Genomic DNA, 15,918 nt, shown 5'->3' with positions numbered 1-15,918 from the left:
AATAGGTCTGCCTGCAGCTAAAAATAGAAAGCACGGGGCAGGCTTCCTGGCAGAGCTGTAGTAACTTCTAATCCAAGGTGGCTCGGCAGCAGTTCCCATGGCGAAGCTCCCCTGAGGCGGTGGGGACGGCTGTGCCGTGCACTTGAGCCAGTAATAGGCAACACAGGTTCCTGTTGGGAAAGGGCTCGCAAGGCGCAAAGGCCAACATTGAGGTTTGAAGTTTCCTTTTTCCCCAGCACAAGGGTGCCGTGCCCTGGAGGGATGACTGCTTGGCTTTGTATCTCTCCGTGCCTTGGTTTCCCCTCTGTAAGGTGGTCTGGGTGCTGTGTGGATGTGTTTTAACTGCACGGTTTTCTTGCTCTCCCTGCAGCAGGGTGGCTGCGGTGCCTGGCCAGACCTGGAGACCCCATCCCGCTCCCAACGCACCCGTCCTGCCCTGCAGCATCCTCCTTCACTTCCACTCCTCCATGCAAGGGTTTGCTTCTTCCCCCACTCCCAAACCCAGGGAAAAGTGTTCTTTCTCACACCCCTGGCTGTTCTGCCCCAGCTCTTGCTTGCAATGAACTGTTTCCTTCCTTGCAAGGCTGGACATGTCTGTCGGAGCTCTGTAAATCTCCCACAGCACGCTGAGGTTATTTCTCTGCTCATTAGGCCTTATCTGCTGTGAAAATCTGCTCCTTCCCCGCTCCCCCAGAGTACTCGTGCCATCAGTCATGACAACGGTTCATCACGGCACTGCTAATCGCAGCGAGTGGCTCGTTGTCCCCCGTGCTGGAGCATATGGTCGCCTGCCTTACCGCTGCCCCGTGCAAAGGTTTCTGCACGAGGAGCAGCTGTGAGAAGGCTTAGCGGTTCTCCCCCTGGACAGCCAAATGTGATATCCGCAGCTGGACAGCTGGCACGAAGAGGCAGCAGGAGGGCAGGGGCAGCTCGTGGAAGCGTTGCTGCAGCCCCAGTGCGGCTGCCCCCATTTGCCCAGGTGCGAAGGTGTCGGAGTGCAGCTGCCTCTGGGGAGGAGGGTGGCAGCGAGGTGGCATGGGCACGGGGCTGGGCAAGGCAGGGGGAGGAGGAGGCCTCACTGCTGGGCTCGGCTTCGTGTTTGTGCAAAATGAAAAGTGTTGTGAGCCTTTCAACCCTGCCCGAACAGCTTGCCCTTGGTTTCTCTGGAGCCAAGGGGAGGTGTCAAGTGGAAGACATCCTGGGGCTATTGCACAGACCACAGGGTAACTAGTGGGGCTGGGACCTGCACCTGCAAGGGTGCTTAGTCCCTGTGTCAGCATGAAAATTGTAAATGTGTGCAGTGGAGAAAGGAGAAGTCACTGCTCCCCAGGCTGTGTGGCAAGCACATGCCCTGGGCTGGTTCCTCTCGGCTCTTCCCCAGGAGGGGAGAGACTTAACAGATGGGATCAATTTGACTTCAGATGGAAAACCACCCCTCTGTTATTTCATTTCTATGATGTATGATTTCCCTCCTCCTTGCACTGGGCTTGGATGCACGAGGTGTCTCAGGGCTGATTAGGGCTCATGCAGCATCATGTCTGCAGGGTGAAGTGAGCAGCTCCAGAGCAAGGTGGGTGCCAGGGACATGCAGGAGGAGAGGGCTGCCCAGGAGGGGATGCAGAGATTAGGGGCGTGCTGTGGGTAAAGAGAGACTTTTTTTAGGGATGGGAGCCCTCCAGACCTTTGCTCTCGTGTTCCCCTGTTTTCTCTCCTGTCCTCAGAGAGCTTCTGGGAAGCCCCAGGACTGTCACTTTCCAACACAACAGAGGCCGTGCTGGGTAAGCACAAAATCCTCCCGTAGGAAGGCTGTCACTTGCTGTTGTGCTCATGGTCCATCATTTGATGCTGTCTCTGCTGCATCCATATGCAAGGCGGGATGGAGATGTGCTTGTGGCTGCTCACGAGCCCTGGTCACTCACAGACCCATGCCCAGGGCAGCTGTGCTCCCCAGAGCCCCTGCTGGGGGGCTGGCTGGGGGGTACGAGCAGAGCCCGGTGACCTCCCCCATCTCTGCCTAGAAGGTTTGGCAGCATCTGTAGGGCACGTTTTGATGTTGCTTAGAGATAGACATGCTACCGAAGGTGCCTTCCTTGATTTGCTGTGATAATGGCTTTAGGACCGTAGCTGGCATTCTTTGAGTTGAAGGTGCACCGGGGGATTTTAAGTCATCTTTTCTCCTGCTCTGCTTTGTGTTTTTTTTTTTTTTTTTTTTTTTTTTTTTTTTTTTTTTTTTTTCCTTCGCTGACATTCCACATCCTCTCTTGTTTCAGCTCTCAGGGAGCTTTCCTGCCTGCCATGAGTAGGGTGGGGTGGATTTGTGTTCTGGGGGTCAGTGCTAGCTCCCCAGTCCCATCCCAGCTGAGAGGGGACACTAAGAAATTCCCTACACTAAGCCAGTGACAGATTCCACTTGGTGTCTTCAAGGGTGAAAATAATAGGAGGGATGGGCTGCAAGACGGAGAGCCTTGTATAGATATAAGGTGGTGGAGCTGCAGATGCTGTGGTTGCTGTGGCTTGCAGCTGGGTTAGGACGTGTGCCTGGGTTTCACTGTGAGACCCTTGTAGGATGTGGAGAAAATCACTTGATGCTGAATTTTACATCTGGACAGGGGCAGGCAAAGGGCGCCCTGGGCAGCTGAGTGCCACGTGTCTGTACCACTGCTCACAGCAGGAACAGGAAAGTCACACTGGCTGCTGCTGGGAAAGGGGTTGGCAAACACACCTCTTCTTCTGGTGTGGAGAAAAAGAGCTGAACAAATGGAGATGTGCAGGTGATCTACAGTTCAGGGACTTGCTTTCTGTCTTTTTTTTTTTTTTTTGGCTTGTTTTGTTTTGTTTTATTTTTTATTGGTGAGCTCTGAAGGGATTTGGATGGTTGACTCTCCCCAGCCTGCTGGCCTTGGCAAGAAAGAAGGCTTTAGCTTCTCAGGGCTGAATAAGATAACTGCGCAAGCTCGAGTGTTTCAGCCAGCTTGGACGCCGAGCTGATTTATTGCTCAATAGAGCCATTGAGGAACTGGAAATTGGATGTGATTTGTACTCAGGGCCAGCAGTGGCTTGCTGGGATGAATTCTGCTCAGGGAGTCACCTCTGTGACTGCCGCCTTCCCTCCCCTTCACTTCCAGAGTAATGGTATGGAAGGATTTCACAACGGACCCCCCCTTCCCCGTGGTGGGGACAGCTGAGAGTGGGGTCCCCACTGCTGCCCCCATTTCCTGCCCACACAGGATTAGCCAGCCCAGATATAATCTCTTCATCCCCACTGAACTGCTGAGAGATCCTGTGCTGGCTGCTTTTGGGCAAAGAAAGTTCTTTGCAAATTCACAACGTTGTGAAAAAATAACAAAACAAAAAAAAAAAAGAAAAAAAGAAAAGAAACTAGGCAGAATAATTGGCTGATTCCCGGCGTCCTCAATGGCTGCTCTTAAGCAATTACGGGGACTCAGCAACACCCGTACCACAGCACGTTCTCGGAGATTAACCGTCTGCTCAGCTGGCAATTAGAGCTGGTTAAATGGGAAGCTGCCACTTAGTTTTGACTTTGCAGCGGCTGTTTTCACTTCTCCAAGTCAGGCTCCAGGCTCTGAGGGGAGGGGTGTGAATACGTGTGGGGAGGATTAAGTGTGAGCAGCCTTTCCTGTGCTGGGAGAGAAAGGCTTGTGGACGTGGTGGCTGGCAGGGAATTAAAGCAAGGCTCTGGTTGCTTTGTTAGCCCCTCCGCCCCTTTTCCACCTACCTGGGAAGCACAGCCTGTTCCCTGCTCCCTTGTTTCTTCCCTAACTTTCCCTCATCTTTGTCTGGAACCTTGCAAAACGACCTAGCTTGCCGATGCCATCGGTGAAAGTGCCAGTGCTCTGTGTTTATGAGCAAAACTCACCCAGACAGGAAAATCACTGAGCTGAGATGTGGGCTCACCTCCCTGCCCAGGCCCCAGCCCTCCTGTGGGATCCTAGGGAGCACTGACATGGCTGCCTCGGCACCACAGCCTCTGGTGCCTGCCTCTGGTGCCGTGGTGCACCAGGGGGCCTGAGCGATAATAAATCCTTTAGCCCAAATTGTTTGGGTGACTGCTGGTGAATTGCTTCAGTGCTTCACGCAGCCACACTGACCCTGATGAGGGTGGCAAGCCTTCATCTCTGGCCTCTCCGGGGCTTTGTGGGGCTTAGTGCTGCACTGAGGTAGTACCAAGACTCCAGCCTACCTCCTTTGGAGGAGCCGAGTGTCTCAGATAATGACACTGCAAGGAAAGGGCTGGAGTACAGAAGCCACAAGACCCTGAACCCCAATTTCGCCTTATTTGCTGGCATGCAGAGGCTTGGTACAGCCCAGATCCCTGAGCGTGCCCTGGGAGCACGTTGCCTGTCCGGCAGCCACCTCTGTCCCGCAGAGAAGGTCCCCTGCTCGTGAGGAAGGCCGTGCAGCCACCTGCTTCCCTTGGCTGCAAACCATGCTGACATGAGGGGCTTCGGCAGCTGCCAGCCATGGCCAGGCACAGGCCGTGGTTCCGCTGGGCAGCAGGGAGGCACAGCGGGAGCCTCTCTCCTGTGGGCTCAGCAGGAGCCTTGCACTACGGAATTAGCTTCGTTTTTTTTTTTTTTTTTTTTTTTTCTTGCCGATTTCTCTTTTGAGCTTTCTAGGCCAGCTGTCCTCCTTTATTATCCTCACAGTACCTATTTATCTCATCTGCCCCCTCTTCTCCCCGCTTTCCTGCCTCTGGTTGCCTGTCCGTTGCTGAGCTCCTGCCCGCCAGCAAAAACAAGCCTCGGCGGCGGAGCGTGACAGACCCCGCTGGAGACACATCGGGCCCGACAGCCGGGACCGAGTCAGCAAAGCCGGTCCCCGCTCACGCTCCCCCAGCACCCGGACGGGGCATGGGAGGGAGCTCCGTGGTGCCCGGTCCCTGCCAGCTCCTCGGACACATCAGATGTCCTGAAGGATTGAAAGGGCAGATTGCAGGGTGGTGCTGGCCGCGCTGGGCACCATCAGGCTGCAGATCATCCTCCTGGAAGTCTTCAGTTGTCACCCATGAGCCTCTAGACACAGCCTTGGTGGTGATGGTACAACCCATTTGTACACAAATAGGAACATTTTGCATTTTTGTCTTCTGTGCTGGGCATTGGGGCTTTTGCCAGAGACTGGCCAAGGGGATGAGCTGGAGGAGTTTGAGGCCATGTGCAGATGAAATAGTCTTAGTTGTCAGACCCAGAGGGGCTGCGGATACAAGGCAGAGCCCAGGGCCCATCATCTGGCCAGCCAAAAATAAGAATCACCTGTGGATGTAGCTGCCACAAACACAGCCTTTGCAGCTGTCTGCGTTGACTCGCCCCTTGCTTCCACATCTGCTGCACTCCAGCCACCATGCCCAGGCGTGAACTAAACTGCAGGGGCCATTAAGTCAAAGGATCTGTGGAAGTAGAAAGATTAAACCCTGCCCCAAAATATACTGCATTTAACTTTGCTCCCTCGTGTCCTGCAAGCCAGCGGTATCCCACAGCAGCTCTCATCTGTAATCAAAGATGCTCATCAGAAGTAGCCTGGTGCTTCTGCGATGTGCTTCCACTGAGGCTGGAGAGGAAAACAAGCCTTCATTGCCCACAGCTGTAGGACACAGCTGCTGATGCCTGGCCCTTTCCAAAGGCATTGTGCCTGTGTCAGAGCTCTGCTTTGGGGAAGCTTTGGGCTTGCATATATGTTGTCTGCAAAGAGAAACCTCAGCACCTACGGGATCTCAGGGGAAGGCCAGAGGGCTGACTCAGGTGAGACCTTGTATTACAGCTGACTTACAAGCTCCAGCCCTCTGGGACAAGGCTGTGTAAACACATAACCATGACGATGCCTCTGGATGTGCAGAACACCATCAACCCCTCTGGCGAGGGGAACAACAATGAAATTGAGATTGAACTGAACTTTCCTGGTCACACTCCCTCCTTTATCTCTCCAGTCCCCCAGCAAACACAGCCAAAGCGCACGTGTGACTATAGGTATAGTAGGGTGCTTTTTTGTAGAGACACTGATCAGACGTAGCTTTGTGGAAGTCATTATCAGCAAGTCATTAGCTAAAAGGTTAGACTTGATGATCTTAGAGGTCTTTTCCAACCTACTTGATTTTATGAGTCTAAAATTGCTGTGTACCATTGCACTGGGCAAACTACACTGGGCAAACTGTCTGGCACTCTGGTGGGATCTGCTCTTACCTGGGATGCTGCACAGCTAGGACTAAAGCTCAGGGGAAGAAAGTCAATAAAAGGTGCCTGGTGCTATACAGAAGACAGGAGCTGGATCTTTCTTTTTCTTTCCTTTTTTTTTTTTTTTTTTTTTCTTTTTTTTCTTTTTCTTTTTTTTTTTTTTTCCTTTCCTTTTTCCTTTTTCCTTTTTCCTTTTTCCTTTTTCCTTTTTCCTTTTTTTCTTTTTTCCTTTTCCTTTTCCTTTCTTTTTTCTTTTCTTTTGGTTGATGGAGGTGGTGTGTTCATCTCTTTTCCCTCAGTGCCTTATCCTGCCACCAGAATGTGCGCTGAGTGCACCAACACACACATCTTTTTGCAGGCCACTTGTCCATGATGAGCTGGGGTACTTACGTGCCATTTTTTCAGACAGCTGAACTTCTGCAGAGATGGAGGGCAGATTTTACTGTAGCATGGGACTGTGGAGGCTGGGGATACTTGGGCTGCTTGGTGCCATTGAGTTGCGCTGGGAGCTGCAAGGGGGTGGTAACCTCCAGCAGGATCAAAGAGAACATGGAAATGAGAACCCCGAGTTTGGATTAAAGACATTTGAAAATCTCTTGTATCAGCAAGCTCTTTTCTCTGGAAGAGATTAGGCGTGCGGTTTCTCTCGCCGTGCTGTTAATCTGGTCCCCATGGAAACACGGTGATGTTAGTGGTGACGCGCTCCCCTGCACGGCTGCTTGGCAGCCCTCTGAGAGGGGGGAGCCTTGCTTTAGTTTTTCACCCAAATCTGATTAGCTTGTCCCCTGTCAGCCCCTGACGGCTGCTGCCAGGGGAGTTTTTGCTGCCTGTTCTGTGCTGGTGACACCTGCACCAAGCTCCTGTGCTGCAGGTATTTTCCTGGTGAGTTCACAGAATCGGGTCTTCACACCTCGCTCAGGCAGCCCAGAAAAAAACTGCAGATGTTTACACAATCCCAGCTTTACTGAAAGGCACAGGCTGTGGCTCTCCAGAGCTGTGTGTCTCTCACCCTCCTACAGTTCCCAGGGTGACAGAGGTACCTCCTTATCCTGAGACCATATTCAGGAGATGTACTGGGTCTGCTGCAGTGGCCACTCTTGAATGAGTATTGCAATGCAGCCTATGGACAGTGCAGCCAGAAGTCACAACACTTGCCTTGTCTGGAGGCAAATCCAACCTTGCAATGCCCAGCAAACACAGTTTGTGTGTCTTTGCTCTGTGCCTGCCGGGGCTGGGGAGAGGGGAAATGCCTGTCCCAGGGTCTCATCCCAAATGCTGGCCAGCCTGGCCTCTAAATGCAAACTGGAGGTGCTAATGTGGCCATCCAGGTTAAGGGTGAGGTAGTGGGTGGCTTGTAAACGTTCCCTGCGTTTTTCTAAATCCCTTTTCATCCTGATTCACACATGGAAGGCGTGTGGGTGAGTGTGAGTAGGCAGAGAGAGAGGGATGGGAGGGCTGCATGAATTTGGGTAAGCACATCAGCTATCAAACATTGTGCAAAATTGCTGTGAAAGCAAGGAGAAAAGATAAGTTTCATGTCACATTTTTTCAGATGATGAGCTACTGCTGTTAATATTTTCTCTGTTAGAGGAGTTAAAGTTATTGGCTTGGATATTGAGATGAACAAGGGGTTTTCTGCACCTCATATCTTCCTATCCTAACCCTTTCTTCTTTTTTTCTTCCCACTGCTCCACAGTTATGTTTCCCTGGAACAAGTCCATGGGTTTTTCCTAAAGAACCCACTGCTTTTTCAGCCCTCGAGAAAGTTCTTACGGAAAACATGCCTAGTCCAAATAGCCACTTCAGTTTTATTACACGAGAGAAGGCAGACAAACACCAGCTACAGAAGCACGTCCCAGCCAACCCCAGGGAGCTGATCAGAGAGGCCAGACCTGGTTTGGGAGATGGGGCTCCACACACCCTGCCCTGGTGGTCCTGTCCCAGCTCTCAACCCTACAGAGGGGTCCTGCAACCTCCTGTGTGGTTCAGAGTCATTCTGCTCTGAGAAGCAGGCACCAGCACCCATGTGGGCTATCCCTCAGCAATCTCTGTTCACCCCAGTTTACAAATAAGATATTTTTCCTTGACTGCTATGTCCCAGTGACATCTCCAAGTCAAGCTGTGATCTCCATGTCCTGTGAATCATCACCGATCACGGCGATCCTGCTGGCTGACTCCGACTTTTGCCAGCTGTACAGCACCAGAGATGGTGGATACACCTCACACCTACTTCTCCTCTAACTGGGGTCTGGATAACAGTTCTGGGGCTGTGGCAGGAGTCTGGAGAGCATTTACCTTCCTCTTTTAATATATGTAGGGCAGGCAAATAGTGGGAATATGGGCGTATGTAGTATGCTGCTACCAGCAGGAGCTGGGGATCCACCCATGCTTGTGCTGGGGGCACAGCTTCTGAAGAATATGAGGCTGTTTTTACATGGATGCTGTGCTCCCTGTATGCTCAAGGCTGCAAGAACAGCCTGGGGAAGAATGAGGCAGGGAGAGCTCCCTGGTGCTCAGGCAGTGGAAAAGGTCTCTTCCTTGTGGAGCACAGATTGCTGGAGGGATGCTCTTATGGACAGCAGGGTGGTACAACTCCCTTTCCCTTCTTAAACATTCATGCTTTCTCCTGGTGCCAAGACCAGCTGATTTTTCTCCCCTCTTGCCCTCAGAAGTGTTCACTGCCTGGCCTAAGTGCAATCGTCTCAAGCAAAAAGTGGAAAACTTTGGCTGTTTTGGGGCTTCAGTATCTCCTTCTGCTTGTCCTTCTGCATCATCAGCATCTTGGTCTCCATTCCTGTGGTTTTTCTCTGCTTGGTTCAGAGCTCGTGTAAGTTCTCTGCTTGTTCTGTGTCCTCTTTTTCCCTTGCTGCAAATACATTGCTCTTCATCAGAATGAAATTAATTTTAAAAACTGTGGGGCTTAGCTGCAGGAACTGGCACCAGCTAAATCTTGTGGTGTGAGAGACCAGAGCCTAAGCATTTGCTGTGCATCACTCAGATGATGCTGGAAGGACTGCCTGGTCTGTCCTGGGTCTGCTGCCTGCCTCTGCTACACCTGTCTGATGTGTCTGACGGCATGCCATTTAGTCGCTCTGCATCTCTCTTACAGCCAGGATCACAACACCTTGTGGGGGTGAAAGTAGAAGTTCATTGGCATTTGTCATCTACTCCGCTGCAAGCACCCAGGGGAGACCTATAAATAAGTGAGGGGCTGTGATTCAGCAGCCGCTGGAGAAGCAGCAGCTGCCACCATGTCCGTTTCATGATTACTTCAAAACCCTAAATGCTTTTTTTGATGTGGGGCAGGGAAGGCGGTCTGCTGTGACTCCAGGGAGGACGGTGTGGAGGTAACCACAGACATAATGACGCAGCCCATGGGACTGATTGCAGGCTCGCCACAGCACCCTCATTCCTTATTGATGTGCACCTGCTTTCATGTTTCTTTCTTCTTGTTTCCCAAGATGGGTTTTCCTGATGCCTCTGATCGCTGGGCAGAGAGAGGCACTAAAAGAAATTGTTTAGGTCAGGCTTGGGGAGAAGCAAACAGGTATCTGGATGGGCTTTGGAGGTAGCAGCACTGTTGTGTCTGCAATGACAAGGATGGGTTTAATGTGAAAACGAGTGATCTGAGCAAAAAGCAGAACTGTGTACACCTCAAGGCTCCAAGCAGCAAAATTGCAGCTTGGATTTAAGTTCAGATTGCTGAATTCAGCTTTGCTTATCTAATTCACTCAGTGCTTTGGGACATTATTGACAGTCACGCTTTTGTAAAGCTGTACGGGCCTGTGTCTGCTGGGATGTGCTGAAGAAAAGATCCTTTTCTGTGCTCACACTGGGGAGAAAAAGTGTCTGTGTGTGTATGACCTTCCGTCAGCTATAGCATCTCCATTTGGGAGGGAGGATATGTGTCCCTTCCTTATGTCAGAGTGTAAATACCCCCAGAGTCTGATGAGGTAAAGCTTGCCCAGCAGAGTTGTCTCTTTCCCCACTGATGAAGGTGGGAAGGTGTCTCATGGGACAGCAGGAAGGTGAATCAGTTGGTCCAGAGGGAACTGAACAGTAACCTTGAGAGCAGGCAAGAGACCTGCAACACCCTAGATGATCCTGGTGATCTTCCACACAGACCCAACCGCAGCAGCACCAAGCTCCACCAGTGGCTCAGAAGAACCCTGGCCATCAGTCCCATGACGTGTTTGCACCTTGGTGAACAAAGATCTGCTCTGCACCCTAGGCGAGAACGTGGGGAAACAGCCACAGAAGCATCGCACAGACTGCTTGCTGGAGCACAGCCAGCAGGGAGGGAAAAGCTCTCAGCCAGGTCATCCTGTGGCTCTCACCCTTACTAATGAACCTTTGTTCCTGATGGCCACTCAGCCCTTCTGCTTTCAATCCAACAAATTACAAAAGAGGTAAAAAGCAAAGAGGAGGAGAAAAAGACAGAATGATGTATTTTTGTGCACACTCTCCCTCTCCCTCTTCATTCCTTTGAGCCATTTTTAACCTAAGCTAATTCAGCTGGAAATATTAATAACCCTATAAGGACGCCACCTCCTTGTAATGAAGTGTAAAGGTCACTTCTGCTCAAATCACACAACTCTTTCATTTTGTTCTCTGCGAGGAACAGCTCCTCTCTTTAATTATTCAGTTTGCTTTTATATTGCAGTCGCTGCTCTCTTGTCTCTAATCTCTGACACTTTCCCATTATGCAAGTCCCGGGGAGGCTGGGCGAGGAGGCCTGTGGGCTCGCTCCGAGCACTGCGGGTGCTCTGAGCAGCAGCTGGGACCTGTCCTGGGGGAGGATGGAGAGGCTGGATGTGGAGAAAGAGAGGGGATTCTTGGTTTTCAGAGTTCTTTCTTTGATGCTGTGGGCCCACCAGTGTTTCTTCAGGGTGTGGGCGTTGTGAAATTTTTTAATTTTTTGTGGAGTTAAATCCGTACTTGTAGGGGCCAGTTAATGGAAGCTGGGCTGGAGGGAAGTTGGGGCATGAGGGGTTCACCCTCTGGGTGGCAGGTTTGGGGCTGGGACATGACCTCCAGCCCTTGGCTGCCCGCTGAGGAATACAGCTGCTGACAAGGCCCTGAGATGGTGCAAAAACTCTCATCAGCACAATGCCCATAGGCATTCCCTGGCCCATGGCTAGGAGGGACAGAGGGAGAGCTCACAGCAACATGCTACTGATGTGAGCCCTCCTAGGACAGGCCATGGGAGTCACCAGCATAAAAATGGATGGTGGATTTAGGGAGAGCCACTCTCCGGGGATGATTTTGGGATCACGGGCAAGATCTTCTGGACAGGTGCCCAACAGAGGGCTGGGGGACAGGGCTGGCAGGACCAGGCTGCAGCTCCCCATTGCTCCCAGAGGGGCTTTGGTTTTGCAGTCCCTCAGGGTCCCTCTGTCCTGCATGGGAAATCTGTGAGGCCCTGTGAGATCTTCAGAGGCTATTTCAGTGGCTGATAAGATTATTTTGCGCTTATTATTACTGTAGCATCCTAAATAATTAATGGCCATAGCTAATTGCATGGACACAAGAGGGGTGGAAACAATTTTTGTGGTGGCTGTCAGTCCTCCCTCCCCCAAGCACCGCTCCCTCCCTTCAGAACTTCTCCACGGTGTTTTATCTCCGTGAATGTCTAAATGATTTGAGCAATGTGGGGTTTCATCCATTTTCCTGTGGGACCCTTCATTCCCTGGTCTAATCGTAGCACCACGACAGCTATTAATGCCCACAAACACACACAGGCCCTCGGTAGCTGGATGAGTTAAGGTTTATATAACCATGTGAAGAACTGAGAGCTGAAAAGCTTTCCTCTGTGCACCGCATTAATCATTTAACAGGAGCTCAACTGATGGTTTTTACATGTGTGTGTGGTTATTTTCTTTTCTCCCCACTCCCCACGGAGCCCAGCTGTTGCTGGCTGTGTATGGCGCACTTAGCACCAGCCAAGTCATTGCTAAAGCCCAAACGATTTCTGCAGACTCGTGTTCACATTAAGCTGGTGAGTGCTGGCTAAAGAGCCAAATCATAGTCTGTGCTGGTAGTAAAGGAGCATACCGAGACCTCTGATGAGAACATGTAAAGGTTTTGCTTGCTGATGGTAAGATGTATTTCACAGCCTAAGAAGTTTGATACTGAAATGACAGAACTGGCATGGTTAACTCAAGCTGCCATTCTAAACTTTCTTCTCTCTTCTGTCAATCTGTCCTCTCAGATGTTGCCTGAATGCTAGGCTTCAGCAGCTCCCATCCTTGACACAACGAGTTGCAGAGAATAAATTTTGTACCAGCACCATCCCTCCCTCCACTTCTGTGATTGCTCCTGCAGGCCGTTAACAGCAGCACAACGTGCAGCAGCACAGACCAGACTGGGGCACAGTTTGCTCTGTTCGGGGTCCTACAAATGTAGCTTGGTTCCACCTGCATCTCTATAAAACCTGATCTTAAGCACACTCCATTCATTCATTCAAAATCCCACAATGACATAAAATCCAGAGTTCAAGCACCGTGACTTCCCAGAGACAGGAGAGGAAAAAACAGCTGTGATTTTGTAGGTGAAAAGCCAAAAACGTTTGACTGTGGTTTTGCAGGTGTGATTTCTGTGCTGCGTCCAGGATGAGCACTGGAGGTTACAACGTGAAGTTTGACACCAAACTTGCAAGCATGGCTTGTGGTAACAACATTTGGGGATAGCAAAAAGTCCCAAAGAGGTAAGGAAAGATAATTGTGGACAGTGTGCTGACACTCAGGGATGAGGCTGAAAGAGTGTGCAGGGACTATGCCCAGGATGGAGGAAGTGCTGCTTCCAGAGTCATCAATAAAGCAAATCCAGTCTTCCGACTGAAGATGTGAGCTGTTTTATAATGAAGACACTGGGATTAGAAACAGAAGCTCGGAAAGCAAGAGGACTTGCTCATGACTATAAGTAGCAATGCTCTGGGTAATTCGTGTCCTAAACCTGTTTGTTGGAAAGCAACTCTGCTGAAATTGATACGGCAGGTATTCCTACGGTAACCATATGTTATGGTGCCTTCTGGCCCCAGCCAGAGGCATTGCAATTAAGGAAACAAATGCTGTCTTTTTCTCCTGGTCTTCCTTAATGCTCCAGATGTCTGGTGCGGCCGTGTCTTGCTCTTTGGTAGATGGTCTGTGCTGCACAGTGACAGCCCTCGCCCCAGTGGAACTGCTAAGCTCCGGCATGCAGGGGCTGGTGTAGCTGTCTGTAACCTGAGGGAACAGATGGCATGGCCTGACAAATGCAGACTGTCCCCCCCTCTTCCCTGCTCCTTTCTGCTGCAAATTGAGGCCTTAAAAAGGATTGATGGGGCTAACAACAACCTCATCTAGGATGACTCTTTGGGGGATTAATGACTAGTCGCTGGGGAAAGGTTTAATGGTCCAAAGAGATCAGCAGTCTCAAGCCAGTTTATTAATCAGCTGGGGCTAAGGCCATTATAGCTTAATGGCTCAGCTTGCAAAGGGGCAGAGGGGCAGCAGTGATCCATCTCCGCACAGGAACAAACCAAACAAAGCAAGGAGATCCCTGCAATCCAGTGAAGACTCACTGGTGGGGAGGCTGGCTACCCAGCCAGCTTTGCCCCTAGCCATGGCCACTAAAAGTGGCTAGTGAGGCAGCACCCCGTGCAGTGGCCTGGGCAGTTGGGAACTACTACTGGGAGAGGAATTTTCTTTAATTTCTTTCTAACATGTTCAGAGATCAGGTTTTTGCCCTGCAGCATGAACACTGAGGTTCTTATTATTTTTATCACAGCAAGTCAAAGTACAGAAGCTATTCTTATTCATACAAATGTCTAATCCTACTCTGATTCCTCCTGAGCTGTTGCATTTGCTTTGATTACTTTTTCCCAGTTATAGCTAAAATAAATTTTGCAATATAATAATCTGCCTTTACGATGCAGCAGTCACTGGGATGAGGAGAGAAGGCACTGAGCAAGTCCTGCTAAGGACCATGTCCCACCTCTGGCTGCCCCGCAGAAGTTAGATGCTATTTGTATGGAGGAGGGGGAAGTACTATGCCTGGATGACCTAACGCAGGGTCTCAAAGCCCAAATCTAATATTTTCTCTTCGATCTAGACCCTTTGCAGACAATCTAGTTGTTTTGGGTCAGGTTGCCTGAATACGGTGTACAGATTAAGAGGTTTGCCCTGGAGCACAGTGTGGACCTGTGCTACTATTGCTGGGGAAAAAAACAAAACAAAACAAAACAAAACACCTGCTCTGAGGTGTTTGTGGTCTCTGGAACAAATTTAAATTGCCTGTGTGCAGTGGGATGGGGTAGGATTTGCTGCCTTCTTCTGGCCAGGTGTCCAGGAGCTATCACAGCATGCTAGTATGTGCAGCCTAGGGTCAGCAGGCTCTTTACTTGCTTGAAAGTGAGTAACTTTCTTCACACTCACAAGTCTGTTTTAAGAAGCCTACAAAGAGTTTGATCTTCCAAAGAGAGGCCTGGATTTGCCCTAGAATCTGATCACAGTGAGAAATTGCTTCTCTTCTGACATGTTTTTAGATGGTTAAAATTTTACTTTATTTTGGGCTATTTTTTTTTCTCCGTGTGCTTCACCCAAAGTCATAAACTACCTGTAAGAGCAGATGCTTTAACTGCTTTTACCAGAGGCCTTTTGGGGTAAAACTTCTGAACTCATATTTTGCTCTTCCTGTAAATTAATGTATAAGTTATATACATTTCTGCTCCCTTGAGAAAGAAGACAGGCACTAGGGACAGGCTGAATTTATGGGCTTCCTTATCTGGAATGCTGTGCGTGGAACCTGTTGCTTTTTCCTATCTTTTCACTAGAGGGACAGTGTATGTGGACCCAGTTTTGTGTACATTTGGAAGCCAAGACTTTCAAACTAGTTGTGTCTATTGCTTGAGCTAATGAAGAAAAGGGATCACTGTGTGTCACACCTGGAGCTGTGATCCTACAAAGTCAATAAAAGTTTGGTTATGAGACTTTATAACATAAAGTGGCAGGGCTTTATACCGCTAGCTCAGCTTACAAGGTGACAGTTCATGATCTTGCTTTTTATGGCTGTGGAGGCTCATGCTATTGAGTCTGATAATGATGTTGGCACACAGACCTATCACTGAAACTAATCCAATATAAAATCTGTTTTTTTTTCTGATCCTTGAATACCAACACCTATAGTGACTTGGGGAGCTGTAGGAGCCACCAAGTAATTCCTTAACATGGGCCTGAAGTCTCTATGCACTCAGTGGAAGTGGAATAGCAGAACTTCCTCAGATGAGGTACATTCATCCTGCCCTTAGACCAAAGTCAGAGGTTTCCTGGGAGACAACAAACCTAGTGAGGAAACCATGTTAGAAATATGCTGAACTATATTTCAGCTTGCCAAGTTTTCCCCTAATATAAACACGTGGACAGGTGCTGAATTTAAATTCAACTCCTAAGCACTGAAAAAATATTGGCTATGTATAGTCCACATAGAATGGTGACTCTGTAACCCCTGAAACCAGCAACATGAATTAATGACTTATCTGCAGTCTCCGTGGCAAACAATTCAGTCTCTTCAGCCAGAGAGAAGTGGGCTACTTTGTGAATATCAATGCAGATCAAATAAAACTTACCTCAAGGACAAATGTATTTGTTCCAAAAACTTGGCTAAAGAAATCAGAAATATTTCTTTAAAATGTATCAGCCCAGAGTAAGTTTTTATCTTCCTTTTTGATCAGTAAAACATGGTGACCAAGCCAAAA

This window comes from Anas acuta, chromosome 13 (genome assembly GCF_963932015.1).
Source record: "Anas acuta chromosome 13, bAnaAcu1.1, whole genome shotgun sequence".
NCBI lineage: Eukaryota > Metazoa > Chordata > Aves > Anseriformes > Anatidae > Anas > Anas acuta.
The sequence above is the reverse complement of the archived record's forward strand: the minus strand, read 5'-3'. Positions refer to the sequence as shown.